Raw genomic sequence first — 17,292 nt, forward strand, 5'->3', positions numbered from 1 at the left:
CGTCTGCCCTCTCCTGCCAGGTTCCCAGACGTCTCGCCTCCCTACCCACCGTCAGCTGAGCTGGTTCCACAGCCCAGTTCCCCTCAGCGCTCGCTCTCATTATGGAAGGAAAATGAGAAGAAGCTATAATGTTCAGTGTATTATTATCTGTGGAGCAGCTGACCTGTGCAATGATCTCCTCCAATCCGTATGACTACCTTGGGAGTCGGGCTTACTGACCTCTAAATAGATCTAGACTCAAGTCCCAGCTCAGTCACTTTCTAGTTCTTGACCTTGGGGAAATGGTTTCATTCCCTGTGAGCCTCAATTTTTCACCTGTAAGTTGGGAGTGAGAACAGGCGCCTCAGAGTATGGTCGTGATGAGCCATGGTGCATATAAAATACCCAACCAGGCCCCTGTTCCCAGCAGTGCTTAATAAACGGTAGTTTGTTTTAGGAAATTGTAGTATTTCTGGTAATGTAAGCCTCAAATAGGTGAAATCAGAGCTTTTGTTCAGTGGCAAAGCTGAGATTCAGACTCAAGGCAACGAAGTCCTGGCCCCGTGTGAGCCCGGCCTTCAACCAACCAGCCAGGGAGGGGCCCAGGGCAGGAGCCGGGTGGGCAGGGAGGCCCTGATCGGGGTGGCCTTTCAGACGCAGCCTCAGGGTCCAGAGCGGGAGGAAAGGCCCCAGTGCTTCCTGTCCCCCGTCCCCTTGGTGGAACAACAACTGGACCATTCTCCGCTTCTACTCCCCGTGTTTCACTGCTTTGTGCCCCTGGAGGCTGGGAGAAGAGCACCCCTGGCTCATTCCTGAGAACAAAGACGAGGTCAAGGCCGTCTCTCCTACAGGGCAGGCTCTGGCTCCAGGGAAGGAAGGGGGAACTGAGAATCAACTAGTGCCTGCGCCGACCTCCCCGTCCCCCACTGCCCGTGCTGTAAAAGGAGCCCTTCTGGGTTCTAGTGCAAACTTTACTACCGGTGACCTAGCTGTGAGGCCTGTGGAGGCCCCTGCCCCTCTCTGAGCCTCATCCTCTCATCTCCAAAATGAGGGTCTCAGAAATAAACAGAACGTTAGCAGATGCAAACACATATATATAGGATGGATGAACAATAAGGTCCTACGTATAGCACAGGGAACTATATTCAATGTCCTGTGATAAGCCATAATGGGAGAGTATATGAAACAGAATATATATATATATGTATAAATAACTGAGTCACTTTGCTGTACAGTAGAAATTAACACAACATTGTAAGTTAACTATACTTCAATAAAATTTAAAAAAAAAAGAAAGAAAGAAACAGAAGGGACCACTGCCTATGCTGGAGAAATCGGGGAAGGCTTCACGGCTGAGGAGACATCAAGCGGGGCATTGATGGGTGAGAAGAAGTTCTCCAGGCAGAGAAGAAAAGAAAAGGTATTCCAGGCCCAGGTTGCAATACTCACAAAGACCCAGCAGCTTCAGAGTGTGAGGTTTAAATGGCCCTTTTGCAATGATTTGTTTTAATTATATGAATAATACATGTTCCTACTAAGAAAAAAAAACACCTGAATATAAGGAATAAAAGAAAAAAAATCACCAGTAGGCAGTTAATATTCGATACCGTTTTTAGCCCTTTTTAATACGATTAAGAAAGGGGCCTTTAAGCTCCCTAATATATGGAGAATCTCAGATTCTAGGCAGACAGGGAAGAACAAAGAACTGTCTTCTGGAAGCGGAGCCCGGCCCCGAGCGCTGGACAGATGGACAGCGTTTCCTGGGCGTGGGGACTGGGGAGATCACACCAGTGGAGACAGACGCACAGGCAGACACTCGGGGAAGCGGGACAGCGCCGCGGCCCCGCACAGCTCAGCGCCTGCAGCGGGACTGCCAGGGCCGAGGAGGGGAGGCCAGGGCAGGGTCTTTCTGAGCATGAATGAGGCTTGTGGGAAGGGCCAGCACTGCTGCTTCTGGGAAGCCCCTGCGCCTGTCAGCTGGCAAAAGTGGCCGTCCACCGCCAAGCAGCTGAGGGGTTCCCCGTAACGGCTTAACTGTGGTTTCCTAAGCTGTCTGGCTGCAGGCTACGGCAGGCTGGGGAGGGGCCCAATGACGCTGTGAAGTCACTGCTGTGATCTTGCCAACTCTTCGGCGCCACCTTTAAAATATGGTTCATCTTAATGGACAGGGGCTACGAGGGGACTGGGCAGGGGCAGGGGCAGGGTGGGCGCCCAGGACAGCCGGCCTGAGCTGGCAGCAGTGGGTCAGCATCGGCATGGGGTGGTCTGTTCACTCCTCGGCCTCCAGGTCCAAGGCCAAACTTGAGGTCCCTTCCAGCGTAGCTCCACATCTTCCGTGGACTCCTGCCTCATTTCTCCCAGCCCCCGACACCAGCGAATTTTCCCCAGAGGCCTTACTCAGGCCCCCCGCTCACCTACGTGATGTAGTTAAAACAGCCCACGATGGAGGCCCTGCCCACCTACCTCTGTCATCCTGGACAGTCTGGGCATCTGGGGTCCCTGGGGGAATCCCAGAGCCCTGTGGATGGAGCAGGGGGACAGAGTGACCACCGGGACCGTCGTCACCTTGGCTGTGAAAATGGGACAGGGTGTTCCATTTCCTTCAAGGCCCCTGTGAAGTCTGTTAACAGTAATTATGAAGTTATGGAGAATTCCCAGTCCTCCTAATTAGTGTTAATACGGGCTGGGTGAGCTAGTCATGGGAAAATAGACGTCTTTGTTTGCGCTCTCAAAATTAGACCACTGCTTCTGCCTTTAGGTGTGATTCAGCTGTGTTCTATTCTCTCCCCCCATCTCTTAGTCCTATACCCGGCATCGTGAACGTACGCACGGTGTACACGCCCGCTGACCATCATATTCACTGTGTTCACACACATATACACGTACACATACGCACACACGCAGCGGCGCAGCAGACTACAAGTCTCTGGATGCTGGATGAAGACATCATTTTGCAAAGCAAACACCAAAAACCAAAGAGCATTTCAGCCTTGTTCCTGGCCCTCTTTGGCGATACCATTGGAAGCCCCCTCTCCCATGCCGTACCCTGACCCCAGAGACCCCCTTGCGCGGGCCTCCCCAAATTAGACCGTATGAACAAACCATTTCGTGTTCCAGTTAGCATGGCACGTGAACCTGGCTGGCTGAGCAGGGTAATAACGCTCTCCTCTTGCTGTTAACAGGCCGAGGCACATTTCCCTAGGAGGGAGGCTCCCCCACCCCGTCTGTTGGAATAATGAGATCTGTGCAAGGCTCTCTGCCATCTGAGTCTGAGGCCATCCTGGAGGAGGTTCCCTTTGGACCAAGCAGGAGGGAGGCAATGAGTGAGGTGATGAAACTAACATTTATTGTGCAGTGTTGGCTGTTGAGCCTATGCTAGGATCTTCTACCTAGGATGGTGCTTTTTCAACTGAGTTGTGGGTACCCACAGGGCCTGGGGTACTCCTCTCCAAGCCGGGGGTACAGAGAATCTCAGGATTAGCCCTGCGTGTCCTAATGGAACATCAATACACTCAAAGATTTGGAAGATTAATACCTTATTTTTATATTAAAACAACTGTGGATATACTTTGCAATCAAATGAAAAAATATATATATAGATGGCATGAATACGTGAGGTGAAACAGGAAATTTCCAGGCAATTATGCTCTCCCACTTTCTTCTCTGGGCTGGGCCCCCAGATTTCCAGGTGAGTGGGGATAACAGGATTCCTTCCATAGCCACTGCAAGAACTGAGGAGGGAGAGTTTGTGAGGTTCTAAGCCATAGCATAATGCTGTGCGACGTTGGGCAAGCCACTACACCTCTCTGATCCTCCCATCCCTGAGCAGCACAGTGGGGATGGTAATAACACCTCCTCAGGGCCAGCTTCACAGGTATGCAACCTGGGAAGTGGCACAGAGCCTTGCATTTGGTTTAACGCTCTGCCGCTGCCATCTTGAAAGTCTTAATAACTTTTGAATAAGAGACGCCTCATTTTCACTGGGCCCCACAAATTCTGTAGCTGGTCCTTCATCTTCTGATAGCGTTTTAGCAAGAGTTAAATCAGAAATGTGTGAAAGAGGCCCGTGCAGAGATTGATTCCTCCCTCCCTCTCTTCCTTCTTTCCTTCCTTCCCCAAACGTCCAATGAGCACTCACTCTGTGGCAGGTACTGTACCAGATGCTGGGATTCAGCAATGAACCGGGCATTCAAGGGAAGGAGGCAGAAGAAAAATAACCGGAAGAGAACTTTGTTGGAGAGAAGTGTCAACAACAAGGGGATAGACGTGACTGGGGAAAGGGACTATATTAGGTTGTTGGGGAGCAGGGCTGGGGGTGGTCAGGGAAGATCTCCCTGAGGAATTGGATCAGAGACCTGAATGCAGTGAAGGAATATGCTGTGTGGAATATCAGAGGGAGACAGAGTCGCAGGCAGAAGGACCAGCAGGTGCAAAAGGCCCTGAGGTAGGCGTGCTCTTACCACGTGGAAGAGATCAGTGTGGCTAGAGCTGGCTGGAGTGGGGTGAGGGAGGAGGCGGGTGGTCAGAGATGAGCTCAGCAAAGTGTGGGGGGCCTCGTAAGCTGTTGTGAGGATGCAATGGGGGTAAGTAAATGGCTGGGGGATAGACGATTCCTTCAACCAGAGCTGGTTGTTTCTGGTCCCCGTGGTTAGTTAGTACCTGGAGGCCAGAATGACAGGGGGAAGGATGAAGGTGTCCCATTATCCTCTGGAAACCCAGAGACAAGTTGTCTCTGGACAGGAATGAGTGGCAGCCCCTCTGCTGTTGGTGAGGGATGACTCTTGTCTTAGCTCTCTTCTTCCTCTGACTGGACAAGAGCTGTCCTGGTCCCAGGGCTAGGAGGCTCCATCTCCGGAAAGCTGTGTGCGATCAAAAGGCCAACCCAGGGCTTCCCTGGTGGCGCAGTGGTTGAGAGTCCGCCTGCCGAGGCAGGGGACGCGGATTCGTGCCCCGGTCGGGGGGGATCCCACATGCCACGGAGTGGCTGGGCCTGTGAGCCGTGGCCGCTGAGCCTGCGCGTCCAGAGCCTGTGCTCCGCAGCGGGAGAGGCCACAATGGTGAGAGGCCCACGTACCGAAAAAAAAAAAGGCCAATCCAAAGGCACCCCGACGGTATCTGTGCCAGAAGAGCCCCCAAGGCGGCTACTGCAATGCATCTTCATAAGCTTTGTCCCCTTCCTCCAAATGAACTCCAAGATATGTAGCATGAATACCAGGGAGTGGGGCAGCCAGGCAGCTTCAGTCTCAGGTCCGGAGGACAGAGCTGGAAGCTGTCCTGTGCTGGCTAGTGGTTATGCAGAGACCCCTACTCCCTGCCAGTGGCCTCAAGGCAGAGGACCACAGCTTCTCTTCCTCCAAGCTTTGTGACCCTGGGGAAGGTGTGTCCCCTCTCTGGGACCCCATCTCACCTGTAAATAGGGATACTAATAGTGACATGAGGATTAAATGAGAGGGCAGCCGAAGCACATAGAACATGGGAAGTGTTCCCTCCCTGGGACTTTTTGGGAGTTGGGGCCCAACCCGAGTGTCACCTCTGAGACTCTGCAGCTGGCCACAGGCCCCCTGAGAAGTGAACAGAAGAGGGCGAAACCATCTGAAGCCACCACATAACGCTGAAGCCCTTTAGAATATGCTGTGTGACTGAGGGCAGGTCCTCAGAGCTCTCATCTTTAACATGAAAGAGACAGACTCTAGGACCTCCGGGGCCCCTCAAGCCTTGACATTCTCTAAGATGGGAAAGTGATGGAGTCCTCCGTGACAGCCCATCCACCAGGACACCACTCCACTCTGGTTGGGGGCAGCAGACTGCAGGCCCCACATATACCTGGTGGCCCTAGAGGGACGGGCCTGCAGGATGGAGGTTCTGGCTATCAGTCCTTCTGCAACAGGCATAGGGCTCCTGCTACCACAGATGGGAGAGGGGGAAGTGTCAGGCTGTTGTTACAAGCCTAGACTCTGGAGCAGCCCTGCTGCTTTCTAGCTGTGTGGCCTTGAGCAAGTGACTTAACCTCTCTGAGCCTCAGTTGTCACAGCTGAAAAATGGGGGTAATAAGAGCATCTACCACATAGGCAAGAGCCAGTGAGAACCGTGTGTGGCCCATGCAGCTCTGTAGACGTGCAACACATTCTTATTGTTTGTTCTCTCCCGGTGAACTGGTTCCACAGATGAGGGCGGGGTCTCTCCTTCCCAGGTCCTGGCTTCTCAGACCCCTGCCACCCTCTGAACCTCTGCCACTGCCCCTGAGGGCCAGTCCCCTCCAGGAGCAGCTGGGCAGGTCTAACCTCGTGACAAGGACAAGACATCCTGGGAAGAAAGGGTTTCTTTGATCATCACTGATGAAGTCGGGCAAAGGAGCCCTAAGTCCATATTTTGGAGGGAAAGGGGACCTTAAAATGGTGTGAGGTAACTGAAACGTAGCAGAGAGAAGGGCACAGCCCTGGGCTTTAGGATGCACACAGGTCAGCCCTAATCCTAAATCCTTCAGGGTCTTCATCCTAGTTTTCTCCTCCATGAACCAAGGATATTATACCTTGCAAAGTTGTCAGAAACTTTCAGTGGGATGTATGTGAAAATATATATTCTCCACCCAGGGCCCAGCAATGTGAGTGGGCCTTCACAGAGGCCCCGCTGTATGCCAGGCCCTGTTCTAAGCATACTCCATATTTCATTCATCCCAGTTGACTGGGAGGCACTGGTTGCCCCAGGGCACAGCTAGGAGGTGGCTTATCCCCACCCCCATTGCCTCACTCCGGTAATGGATCCAGGATTTTCTTTAGGCTTATCTCTTACTGGAACATTTACCTTGGAAAGTCCAATATGAGGCCTCTACAGAAAATGTTTCCCACAGGATCTGCTCTCCAATAACATCTACTGTTCAGAATTACACCCAGGAAGAGACAATTGCTGGAGTAATGGCCTGAGGCAAAGTTCAGAGCTATCTGGCCAACACTCACCTCAGCTCCAGGTGCAGCCCTGCTGCCTAGGCCTGCCTGGATGTGACCCAGGTCTGCACAGCAGTCAGGGACCTGGTGGCTCTGGAGTCACCTTCGAGGAGCTCAGAGGTGCTTGCTCAAGGTCACATGAGCGCCCGGGGATAGGCTCAGACTGGAGCCCAGGATGGCCTCATCCTAAAGCCTGCTCTGTACACCCACCCCCCTCCCCATCCCTGTGGGGTCCCTGGGAAACCCCAACCTTGCCCCTTGAACTTGCTGAGTCTTCCTCTTTCTTAATTATTGGGCAGCCAGGGGGAAATGAAACACCTGCCAGGTTCTTCCTTTTCTCTGCAAGGAGGCTCCCCCAAGATCCCTCTGCCCCAGCAGGGCGCCGGCAGTCCTGAGGCTGCCTTGGGCAAGCAGGCTTTGTACAGTGGTTCACACGTGCAGATCCTCTGAAGTAAACGTGGCCACTGCCCGCTGGGGGTCACACTCCCAGGGTAGGGCTAGGGGATCTACGTCCAGGCCCCCGACGAGGTGGGGTTTAAGAGAAAATGTTTCCAGCCGCCATAGCTGGTAGCCTTCCACCCCTGCAGGAAGTGTTCACAGTAGTGTGTGTGTGTGTCTGTGTGTGTGTCAGTGTGTGTGCACACACGTGCACGTGCACTCAGAGAGGGAAGAGAGCGCAGACGGAGTTGAGACTCGGAGATGCAGAGGCAGAGGGGAAGCCCGCCACTCAGGACCCGAGACAGAGAGAGGGGGCTGAGTCCAGCCACAGAGCCAGCTGGTAGCCGTGAAGTCCAAAACTGAATCCAGATCCCTGGACCTTTTATCCTTATATCCTCTGGGGTTGCAGAAAAAGTATCAATTTGCCTGATTGGAGCCTGGCCTGAAGTCCCCTCTGTTAGCCCTCTTCTGAGCACCCCGTCCCTGACAAAATAGGGGACACACAGGCAAGTGGCACCATTGATCTGTGTGGTCTGCAGGGCAGCTGAAGCACGTGTGAGTGGCTGTGTGGCCTCCTTCACCGCCACGCTCAGACACACCCCACGCACCCTAAGATCGGCGTTCACAAGGGGCGAGACCACCTGCCCTCCACCCCCAGTGTCCTTGTTTCATGGGACCTTCTTAAGCCCCGACCCCTTTATTTTGCTGACATTTAGCTCTGGAGGCTACAGACCAGGCTGTATTTACATTTTTAAATGATGAGGCCTACTCATCAAATATTCAGGCCACCATTTCCATTTCTAAAAGGACGGTGAGTACTCTCCACCCAAAGCGGAGCCAACGACACCCAGGTGTTTGCTCAGCATTGGTGCTGGGAGCCACGAAACTGTGGATGAGCAAAAGGCGTGGCTTCCGAATGAACAACAAAAGCTTCCACTTCTAGAGTTTTCCGTGGAGCACAGTCCCATCCAGGTTCACGGGACCTGCAAGATGGCACGTTTGTTGAGACTCAGAGGGGCCGAGGCCATGGAGGTAGCGAGTCGGGGAGACAGTTCCACCCAGCCATTCTGATGCCTTTGGCCACTCTGCAAGCTGCCTCTGCAGAGAAGCCCCGGAGGCCGGCGGGTGGCAAGTAACTTGCTCGACGTCATATGGTTAGTTAGCAGTAGAGCAAGTTCCAGACCCTGAGCCCCCAGTTCCCACTGCAACACTCTTTTCTAGTGGGTTTCCTAATTCTGGAGAGCTCCACGGTTTGCCCCACAAACTTCGGGACATCTTGGACACCCTCTAAGCCCAGATGCTGGAACTACCTGCCTGGGTTCAAATGCTAGCCTGATAGCTGTGTGACTCAGGGCAAGTTAATTTACTTCTCTGTGCCTCGGTTTCCTCATCTGTAAAATGAGCATACTAATTGTACCCACTTCATAGATTATTGTGAATTAAAGGTTAATAGATACGAAGCATTTAGAACGGTGCCTGACACAGAGTAAGCACTCTGTAAGTGTTAACTCTGATCATAGCCACCCTGCGCCCCTCCCCAGGGATGCAGAAGCCATGACTGGCTCAGATCCACCCAAACTGCACACCAGACTCCCTGCCCCTTCTAACTGATACTGGGCCTCAGCAGAGAAGAGAAGAGGCCTTCCAGGCACAGCAATCCAAGGGCACATCCTCGGCTTGTAACGTGCTCTGCATGAGTCATCTGTCATCCACTAGAGCCTCAGAGAGGGGCCAAGCCTGCAGCAGGCAGGCTGCCCAGGGCTGCCCAGACACTACCGGCCCATTAGATGAACAAGGTGGGGCTTTCTGCCCCATTCTACAGATGGAGAAACCAAGGCCTGGAGAAGTTTTATTTTTTATTATTAGTTATTATTTTGTCAGGAGGAAATAGAAATTCTCTCCTGGGGCCCTGTAAGATCCAAATACTTGCTTATCCCTGCGGCTTCCTGGTGGGACTGCCAGCATCCTTCCTGGCCTGTAAATCACCGATGTTTGGTGGCGCTGGTGAACAGGCTTCTGTGGAAGGATGAAGCACTCCCTTTGTCTGAGCCCGGTTCCTGTGTCTGTCTAAGCCCAGCCCTTTCCCTACCCCCACCCCTGCCCACACCTTTCTTTAGGGCTCCTAGGAGCAGCTGGGATGATATTTTATGGGGAGGAAAGAAAACAGGTCTCTCTGACTCCTGCCTGTTCGTCTACTCAGGCCCCGGCCCCAGATCTTCCTTTTGATTCATTTCCTCTCAGGATCTTCTCAAGCCAGGCAGGACTCTCAGTCATGGTCTCTCTGCTTTTCCATTGTTTTTCCTCGAGCTCCAAATACCTGTCGGCATTCCGTTTATGGCAAGGAGTTGTGGCCTCCCTAATTCGGGCCAGGTGACTAGAATGAATTGCAGTTGCCCTGGGAAGACCCAGTGTCTCTAATATTTACTACCAAGCAAATGTAAGTGGGGCAGTGCGCCCTGTGGGCGTAAGGCTCGGGGCGTGGCTTGGTTCTGCTCTGGGGACAGTTCCTGGTCCCTGGCGAATCGAGGGAGCCTGCCATGGGGTGGAGGATGCTCTGAGAAGGAGAGGACAGCCTCACCAGCCTGCTCTCAGCACAGGAAAACTCCTTTCTGGGGGGGGAGGATGTGGTTGCCTCTGCGTGGGGGAACTCCGGGATCACCCAGCTCTGAGACGCCCCCATCCCCCATGCTGCACCAGGGTATCACTCAGGCAGGAGGGATGTGAGCCAGGGTCAGTGCCCTCCCCCCGCTGAACACTGACAGGCTGAGATCCAAGGAGGCTCACTGCAGACAGGAGAAGACAAAGTGAAATCCATGGGACACTGATAGCACCTGGTGTAGTTCGAGGAGCCGTGAAATCAGCAGCATATACCTGGGTTGAAGCCCAGCTCCAATGGGAGCTGTGTCATCTCAGGCAAGCTCCTTAACTTCTCTGGGCCCTACTCCCCGTAAAATACTATCTAGTCATCTCTGCTCTGCTCGCCTTGCTGGATGGCTATGAGGATCGAGCAAGAGCACAGAAACAGGAGTGCTCTGGGAGCTGTAAAGCAGAGTACTGATGTCAGGAGTTGCATTGTGATTAATGTAAAGCAGGAGGGAATTTGGTTAGATGCCAGGAAGAACTTCCCTACTTCAGGAGGAGACATCAGAATGGGGATCGTCCTCCTTCCTGAAGATCTTTGAGAATAAGATCAGATCAGTTCGGCCGTTTCAAATAGTCTTGAGGTTGGCAGAGGCATTGGCCAAATGACTTTGGATGTCTTTTCTATCTCTCTCCTGACACTGTAGTCAGTTCCATCAGGCAGAAAGCGACCGGAGGCCACATCCGCGCGTGTGTGTGTGTGTGCCTGTGTAAGTACCTATGTGTGTACCTATATCTGTCTGGATGTCTGTACGAGTGTCTGAGTTTGTCTATGCATGTGTCTGTGTGTCTGCAAGGCTGTGTCTACATTGTTGTCCATGTGCCCGTGTCTTGTGTGTAGAGCAAGTGGCTGAAGCCAAAAAACCTCAGAGCGACTCATCTTTATTACTAAGTAGTTGGAAGGATTTCCTTTTGCCGCCCTATCCATCTTGGGAGGATGAGGACAAAGCACCAGGGTGAAAAAGGATTTTAAATTTGATCTTTATTTATTTGTTGTTGTTTTTGTTATGCAACTTTCTAAATTTGGGCTAAGAACTAGATGAAGAATACCCGCTCTGGAGTGTCCTGCCGAGGCTGGAATACAGGCTTCCCCACTTCCCTGTGATCTTGGTGTCTGACTTCCCTTCTCGAGGCCTCAGTTTCCACATCTGTAAAATGGGGGCGCCTCCCTCACAGGGTAGTGCTGAAGATTAAGAGAATTAGAGCCTGTAAAGCCCTTAGCACAGTGCCCGGCCCTTAGAAAGGACTTCATACATGACCGCTGTTACAGGTGTTAGCTAGCAGCGATGTTTCTGGCCTGCCTCCTGATAGATGTAGCTAAAAGAGCACTGGCTGTGGAGCCACCCGGCCTTGGGTTCAAGTTTGCCACTCAGCAGCTGTGTGGCCTTGGGCGAGTGGCTTCACCTCTCTGATCCCGGTTCTCAGCTGTTAATTGGGAACAATAGTATGCCTGCCCCATAGGATTATAGTGAGGCTCAAAGGAGAGAATGTGAGACCTTAGCATAGTGTCCACCGCACTGTGGGCACTTAAAAATAGTCCACCTGCAACAGAGGTTCCCCTGGACCCTCTCCCCTCCCAACACCCCCGCAGTGGAATTCCGTGTCTCACCCACTGCCTGGGTTCCTGTTTTTATCCTTTCAGACACTAAGCACAGCAACAGAAGCCAGGAGCCCTAGGCACCCTTCTCTGATGGGGCTCATGGGGGAGGGGGCTGCTCTGGCAGGAGCTGCCCGGGCTTCCCGCCCCCTTACCCCGGTTCAGACCCGTGCCCTTTCCCGCCCAGTTCCCAGGGCCCCTTAATACCCGCGAAACCATTAAATATTTAAATTGGGCTGTGTGGCAGCCAGGTTGCCCCAGCAACAGCCCTGCATATTTTGGGATGGATTACCAAGTCTTTCAAAGGGTCTCCTGCTGCTCCAGTCCTAAGAAGGATGAACCGTGGGAAGCAAGAGCGAGTGGAAGGGAGGGCTGGGGGCTTCTGCTTCCCAACCGGGGCTTATAGATGCAGTCACCGTGGGAAAGAGCCAGAGGTCTCGAGGGTCAGAGAAAGGGCAGGCTTCTCCCCGGTTTTCAAGAGTCTGGACTTGAATCCAGGACTCGTGCCTGCCAGCCTGTTCTCTTCACCTGCTTCCGTCTTGTGGGCCTGTTGTCTGGATTGGGTTCTGAACCCCAGTTCTGCTCTCACCAGCTGGGCCACTGTGGGAAACTTGCTCACCTTCCCTGGGCCCCCGTGTACTCCTGGGTAACTTGGGGATAATTCACCCATTTCAGGTGATGTTGGAACAGTGCTCAGCACGGCTCCTGGCCCACGCAAAGCAGTAGCAGTTATTATACTGATAATATTTCATCCAGTACCCCCTGTGTGCCCTGAGGGGACTCAGAGGAAGTGGGAGACACAGCCCTGGCCACCAAAGGCTTATATCTGGTGGAGAAGGTCTGCCAGCAATGGTAAGTGCTGAGGGTACATCCAGTGTTCCCTGGCCCTGTCCCCTCCAATCCCGGTGTGAGTATACAGTGGCTGCGGCCGCTGACTCCACACTCACCTTTCCCAGGGGCCTGGCGTCGCCTGGGATGCGTTTTGAGGCCGGCCCTCAGGTGTGGCAGGGGGCACCCAGGCTAGGAGTCTGGACTGTGCCGTCCAGCCCTGACTCTGCTGTGTGTCCTTGGCTCTGCTGCAAGTCCCTTCCCCTCTGGACGCCAGTCTCCTTGGCTGCAGGATGAGGGTGACTCTGAGTCACTTTCTCGGGCAGTCTCCCTTTCCGGCCAGCACAGATGCACCAGCAAACCATAAGGATGGCCTGCTCCCCCCTCCACTTCATCCTGTGAGTGCCCCCTTAGGAAGTAAGCCCGAGGGGATGAGGCCAGTCCTGCAAGTTTCTTCTGATCTCCACCTGGACTCTGCTCTTTAGTTCACAAAGCACCTCCTTTCCTATATTTTATTCTATCTCAAACCCCTGGGGGAAACAGAAAAGACTGCTGCCTCTCTCTCCCCAGCCCCAGGCTCTCTCCAGAGGCAGGAGGATTTCCAGGGAATTAAAATCTCCACTGCAGACAATCCAGACACGTGCTGGCTGGTCCCAGCAGGAGGCCAGTGGCGTGGAATCATCGTTCAGTTTTCTTCCCTTGGAGGGAAGGCAGAAGATGGGGAGGCTGGGAGGAGGCCCTGAGCCACGTGCTGGAGGCTGGGTCACGTCGGAGAACCTGGGCTCTGGCTGCTGCCCGGGGTGATGGGGGAGGGGCGCTGGGCATCTGACTGGCGGACAGCCATTGGCTGGTTCCATGGGGGAGGGGCGCTGGGCATCTGACTGGCGGACAGCCATTGGCTGGTTCCATGGGGGAGGGGCGCTGGGCATCTGACTGGCAGACAGCCATTGGCTGGTTCCAGGGTTACCCTCCTAGATTTGGGGAGCATGATTTTCAGCCTGCTTGAAGCCCTGGCCTTCCAGATAGACCTCAGGGGGGTTCTCACCTTGAGGTCTTTGAACCTGACAGTGTAGACTCCCCCCCCCCACCCCCCCAGGGATGGATCAGAAGGGAAGACCGACCGGTAGGCCTCTCCTTGAGCCCACAGAATCCAAATCTCAGGGCTGGAACCTGGAAGTTCGAGGGCTGAACAAACTCCCCAGGGGCTTCTCAGACTGGCTAGCTCCCTGGCCTCCACCTCCACCCAAGCTGCCTATTCCTGCCCTGGGCAGGAAGGTGGCCACGTGTGGCTATGGTCAGTTTAGGGTTCTGATACCCCTCCTCTTCCCTGCCCCTATGGTCTCCTTTGCTCCTGCTGTAAACTTTCTGCCCCTCTGCTGGGGGTGGGGGCTGAGAGGAAAGGGCATCCTCTGTCTGGGGAGGGATGGAGATTGTGAGTGACAAACTGGATTGATGAGCCACAAGTGGGGTGGGGCGTTACTGTCAGGGATGAGCTATGTCTAAGGCAGGAGTGCCTATCCCAGGCTCCGTGGATGACATGGAACTCGAGGAATTGGTGAACTTGGGGGAGAAGATTATGTCTTTGCTTTCACTAACATCTAAATGAAATTGAGCATTTCCTCCAACTATGATCACAGGCAACAAGCCATAGCTCCATCAGCTGTACTTGTAATGTTGCCATCAATATATAGAAGCAGATACTTTCATATCACCCCAAAACTGTTGCAGATTTCAATAGTTATCGAACCTATCACTGGATCTTGAATGTAATGGGTTGATAAAGAAGTATTTGCATATTACAAATGTTTTTAAAATATTCTCATAACCATATTTTAGGGCTTCCCTGGTGGTGCACTGGTTGAGAGTCCACCTGCCAATGCAGAGGACACGGGTTCGTGCCCCGGTCCGGGAAGATCCCACATGCCGCGGAGCGGCTGCGCCCGTGAGCCATGGCCGCTGAGCCTGCGCGTCCGGAGCCTGTGCTCCGCAATGGGAGAGGCCACAATAGTGAGAGGCCCGCGAACTGCAAAAAAAAAAAACAACAACAACAACAACAAAAAAACCATATTTTAATATAATTGGTTTAATCCTATGTATTTTATTTTATGTAGGGTTGGGGGAAAAGTGAGAGACCCTTGCTAAGAGCTCAGCTCTGGGATCAGGCCAGGGGACCCCTGCAGCCTGGCTGAGTGCCCTGAGGCAGGCTGCTCATCGTCTCTGAGCCTGGTTCAATCACAGGTCAGTGGGGAGCAGACCCACCTCCTAGGATTCTTGTGAGGTCTGTATGCCGATAGTTCAAGGCCAGGTATACAGTAAGAGATAAGTAGCTGCAGGCTCTGGTTAGCATAAAGACTAAAAAGCTTCCAGGAGGCACCCTGGAGAATAATGAGACAGACTCAGCCAGGTGAAGCAGAGGTGTTGCCGGAAGTCACCGCTTCCTGTGCCAGGCTGGGCGGGGAGAGGGCTGCCGGGAGGCTGGGGACACAGTGACACTTCCTAGCACAGGAGGAGCTGCAGAGACAGTCTACTGGCAGATCCCCCAGACCCAGGTCCCCCAGGGCTGTGGGTTCCCCCCCAGAGGCCAAGGGTGCTCACTAAATGGGGAATGAATGAAAGAACATAAAAATGAAGTGTTTTCTGATATAAATTGCCACAGAATAACGGTTGGCTGGGAGGGAGCTTGTTCTTTGCTGATCCAGAGAGGCCGTGGGGTGGACACTCTCTGGATCCCATGGAAGCAGCCAGGTTGCCCACCAGCTTTTGGTGGAAGGTGCAGAGCCTTCCCAGAGGCCTTTGCAAATGGGCCATCTCAGTGCAAAGGCAGGAGGATGGAGCCATGGACCCATCCCAGGAAGTGTTGGGGATGAGCGCCTTCTGTGGCTTGAGTCCAGTCCAGGTCCATGGGGCAGGGGGCAAGGATTGTGGCAAGGGTCACTCTGGGGACCAGCAGCCCAGAGTCCCCAGGCCACACCTCTGGAGGACGGCCAGGGCAGAAGGATGGGAACCCTGCTTTGTCCCAGCAATTTCTCCAACCTTGGGCCAGGGATTTCATCTCTCTGAGCCTCAGTTTCCTCATGTATAAAACAAGAGTGCCTATCTCCTGGGGTGGTTGGGAGGATTCGATAAAATAATGTGTGTAAAATGCTTTCAGAAGTCAAAATAAATTAAGATGTTTGTCTTAGTGGGCTGCCTTGAGTGGTGGGAAGAGCAGTGGGCTTAAAATCAGGAGTTCCTGGTTCTGGCGCTGCTGTGTGACTTTGGGCCAGACCCTTCCACTCTCTGGCCCTCAGCATCCCCCAGTGTGAAAAAAGAGAGTTGGAGTCAGCCCTCACTAAGGCTTCCTTCCTTCTTTGAAGATTCTCTGACGGCAGAGGAGAGGGCTTGCGGCAGGAACACGCAGTGCCCAGACCTGGTTCTGCTCACAGACTACAGACTGTGCTTTCCCAGACGCTGCAGCCACTCTGCTTCCAGTGTGGAGGCCGGGGAAGGCTGTCACTTAGGATCCGCTACATCCACCACAGGCTCTGCCCCCAGGAGCCTAATTAGATGTTATCCCCCATCAGCTGTGTCCATGTCCCCGTGTCCGTGCTATCACCAGGCACGCCAGGATTTCGGGCCAATTGCTTGTTTATGAGACCGTGTATCTTGGGATGAGGCCCAGCAGGCGCCGCCAGCTAGCAAATAAGTTCTCCCCCCTCCCCCCAGCTTGGAACCTGATGACAAGAATCCTCGTTATTCTGACAAGCCTCAGCCCCAAGTCCTGACGAAGGAACACTTGCATCTTCGAGTCAGGCAAACCTGGGTCAGTTCTGGCTCTGGGGCCTTTCTAGCCCCTTGGAGACTTAGTTTCCTCTTCTGTAAAAGGGAACGATGGTTATTTATCTATTGATAATTTGCAGATCTCTTTGGAGGATCATTATAGGTAAATGCCCATAACACAATGGCTTGCAGTATTCACTGAGGCTCAATAAATGTCGGTCCCTGCCCTGTCCTCCACACACAAGCCCCCCAGCTTCTAGGCTCCGCCTGCAGCCCCACCAGGCAGTCAGCACTTGTTTCCCTTCCTGCCCGGCACACCCTTGGTTGAGGTGGCTGTTCACACTCCTCTTTGAGTACCGGGTTATTAATTTTCCGTAGGCTCTAGTGAGTCCTTGAGGGAGGGAAGCCGCTGGTCTCCGTGCCTTGGACCCAGCCCAGTGCTGGCACTAGCAGGTGCCTGGCGTGCACAGGAAGGAAGGAACTGGACGTACAGCCGCTCAAGTGCTTTTTCCTACACCATCTCTCCATCCACGCAGTGACCCTGGGAGTTAGATCTGAGAATGTCCATCTCACAGATGGAGAGATGGAGGCTCAGGTGGTGAGGAAGCTGGCCCACGTCTTACAGCTTGTTGGGGGCAGAGCCGGTACTGGTTGGGACCCAGGTGAGGCCGCTCCCCTGGGACCCCCTGAGGCTCTTCCCTGCACCACAGCGCCCTCACCTGGCCAGAGTGCTGACAAGACGTTTCTCGGCTCCCTCCAGCCCAGATCTACATTTGCTTCCTCCGATGAGGGCTTCTCCATCGCCCCTGTCCACCTGCCTTCTTTTCTCTCTCTCCAGAAAGCATGCCTGGGGCCTGGGGGCAGTGAAAGTAAAAGGAGTGATTTACGAACTGAGCTGTTCTTCTTAATCAGAGAACCCCTCCTGGGCCTGCTCAATGCAGATGGGACTGAGCCGCCATCTGGGGCAGTGGGATTGACAAGATTAATAAAGCTGTCTGGCCCAGGCAGGGGCCTGCAGAGGAAAATACAGCAGTGCTGCGTGACCTCACACCGTCTCTGCCCCTCTCTGGGCCTCAGGGCTCCCATCTGTCAAGGGATGGCAGGATGGGG

The 17,292-nt window shown here is 53.7% G+C and overlaps 1 protein-coding gene across 12 annotated transcripts in view; it reads left to right on the plus strand.

The window, feature by feature from the left end:
• Positions 1-17,292, plus strand: part of TSPAN18 (tetraspanin 18) — a 194,436-nt gene that overhangs the window by 135,127 nt on the left and 42,017 nt on the right. For 3 of the 12 annotated variants that reach the window (XM_032639444.1, XM_032639452.1, XM_032639447.1), the window contains one exon: positions 12,271-12,447. The exons of 8 other annotated variants lie outside the window; for them this stretch is intronic. The gene's annotated coding sequence lies outside the window, so the exon portion shown is untranslated. Of the gene's footprint in view, positions 1-3,161; positions 3,308-12,270; positions 12,448-17,292 lie in introns of all 12 variants that reach the window. One more of the 12 variants, XM_032639445.1, reaches the window with a different exon arrangement.

Source organism: Phocoena sinus, chromosome 8, assembly GCF_008692025.1.
Source record: "Phocoena sinus isolate mPhoSin1 chromosome 8, mPhoSin1.pri, whole genome shotgun sequence".
NCBI classification, from domain to species: Eukaryota; Metazoa; Chordata; class Mammalia; order Artiodactyla; family Phocoenidae; genus Phocoena; species Phocoena sinus.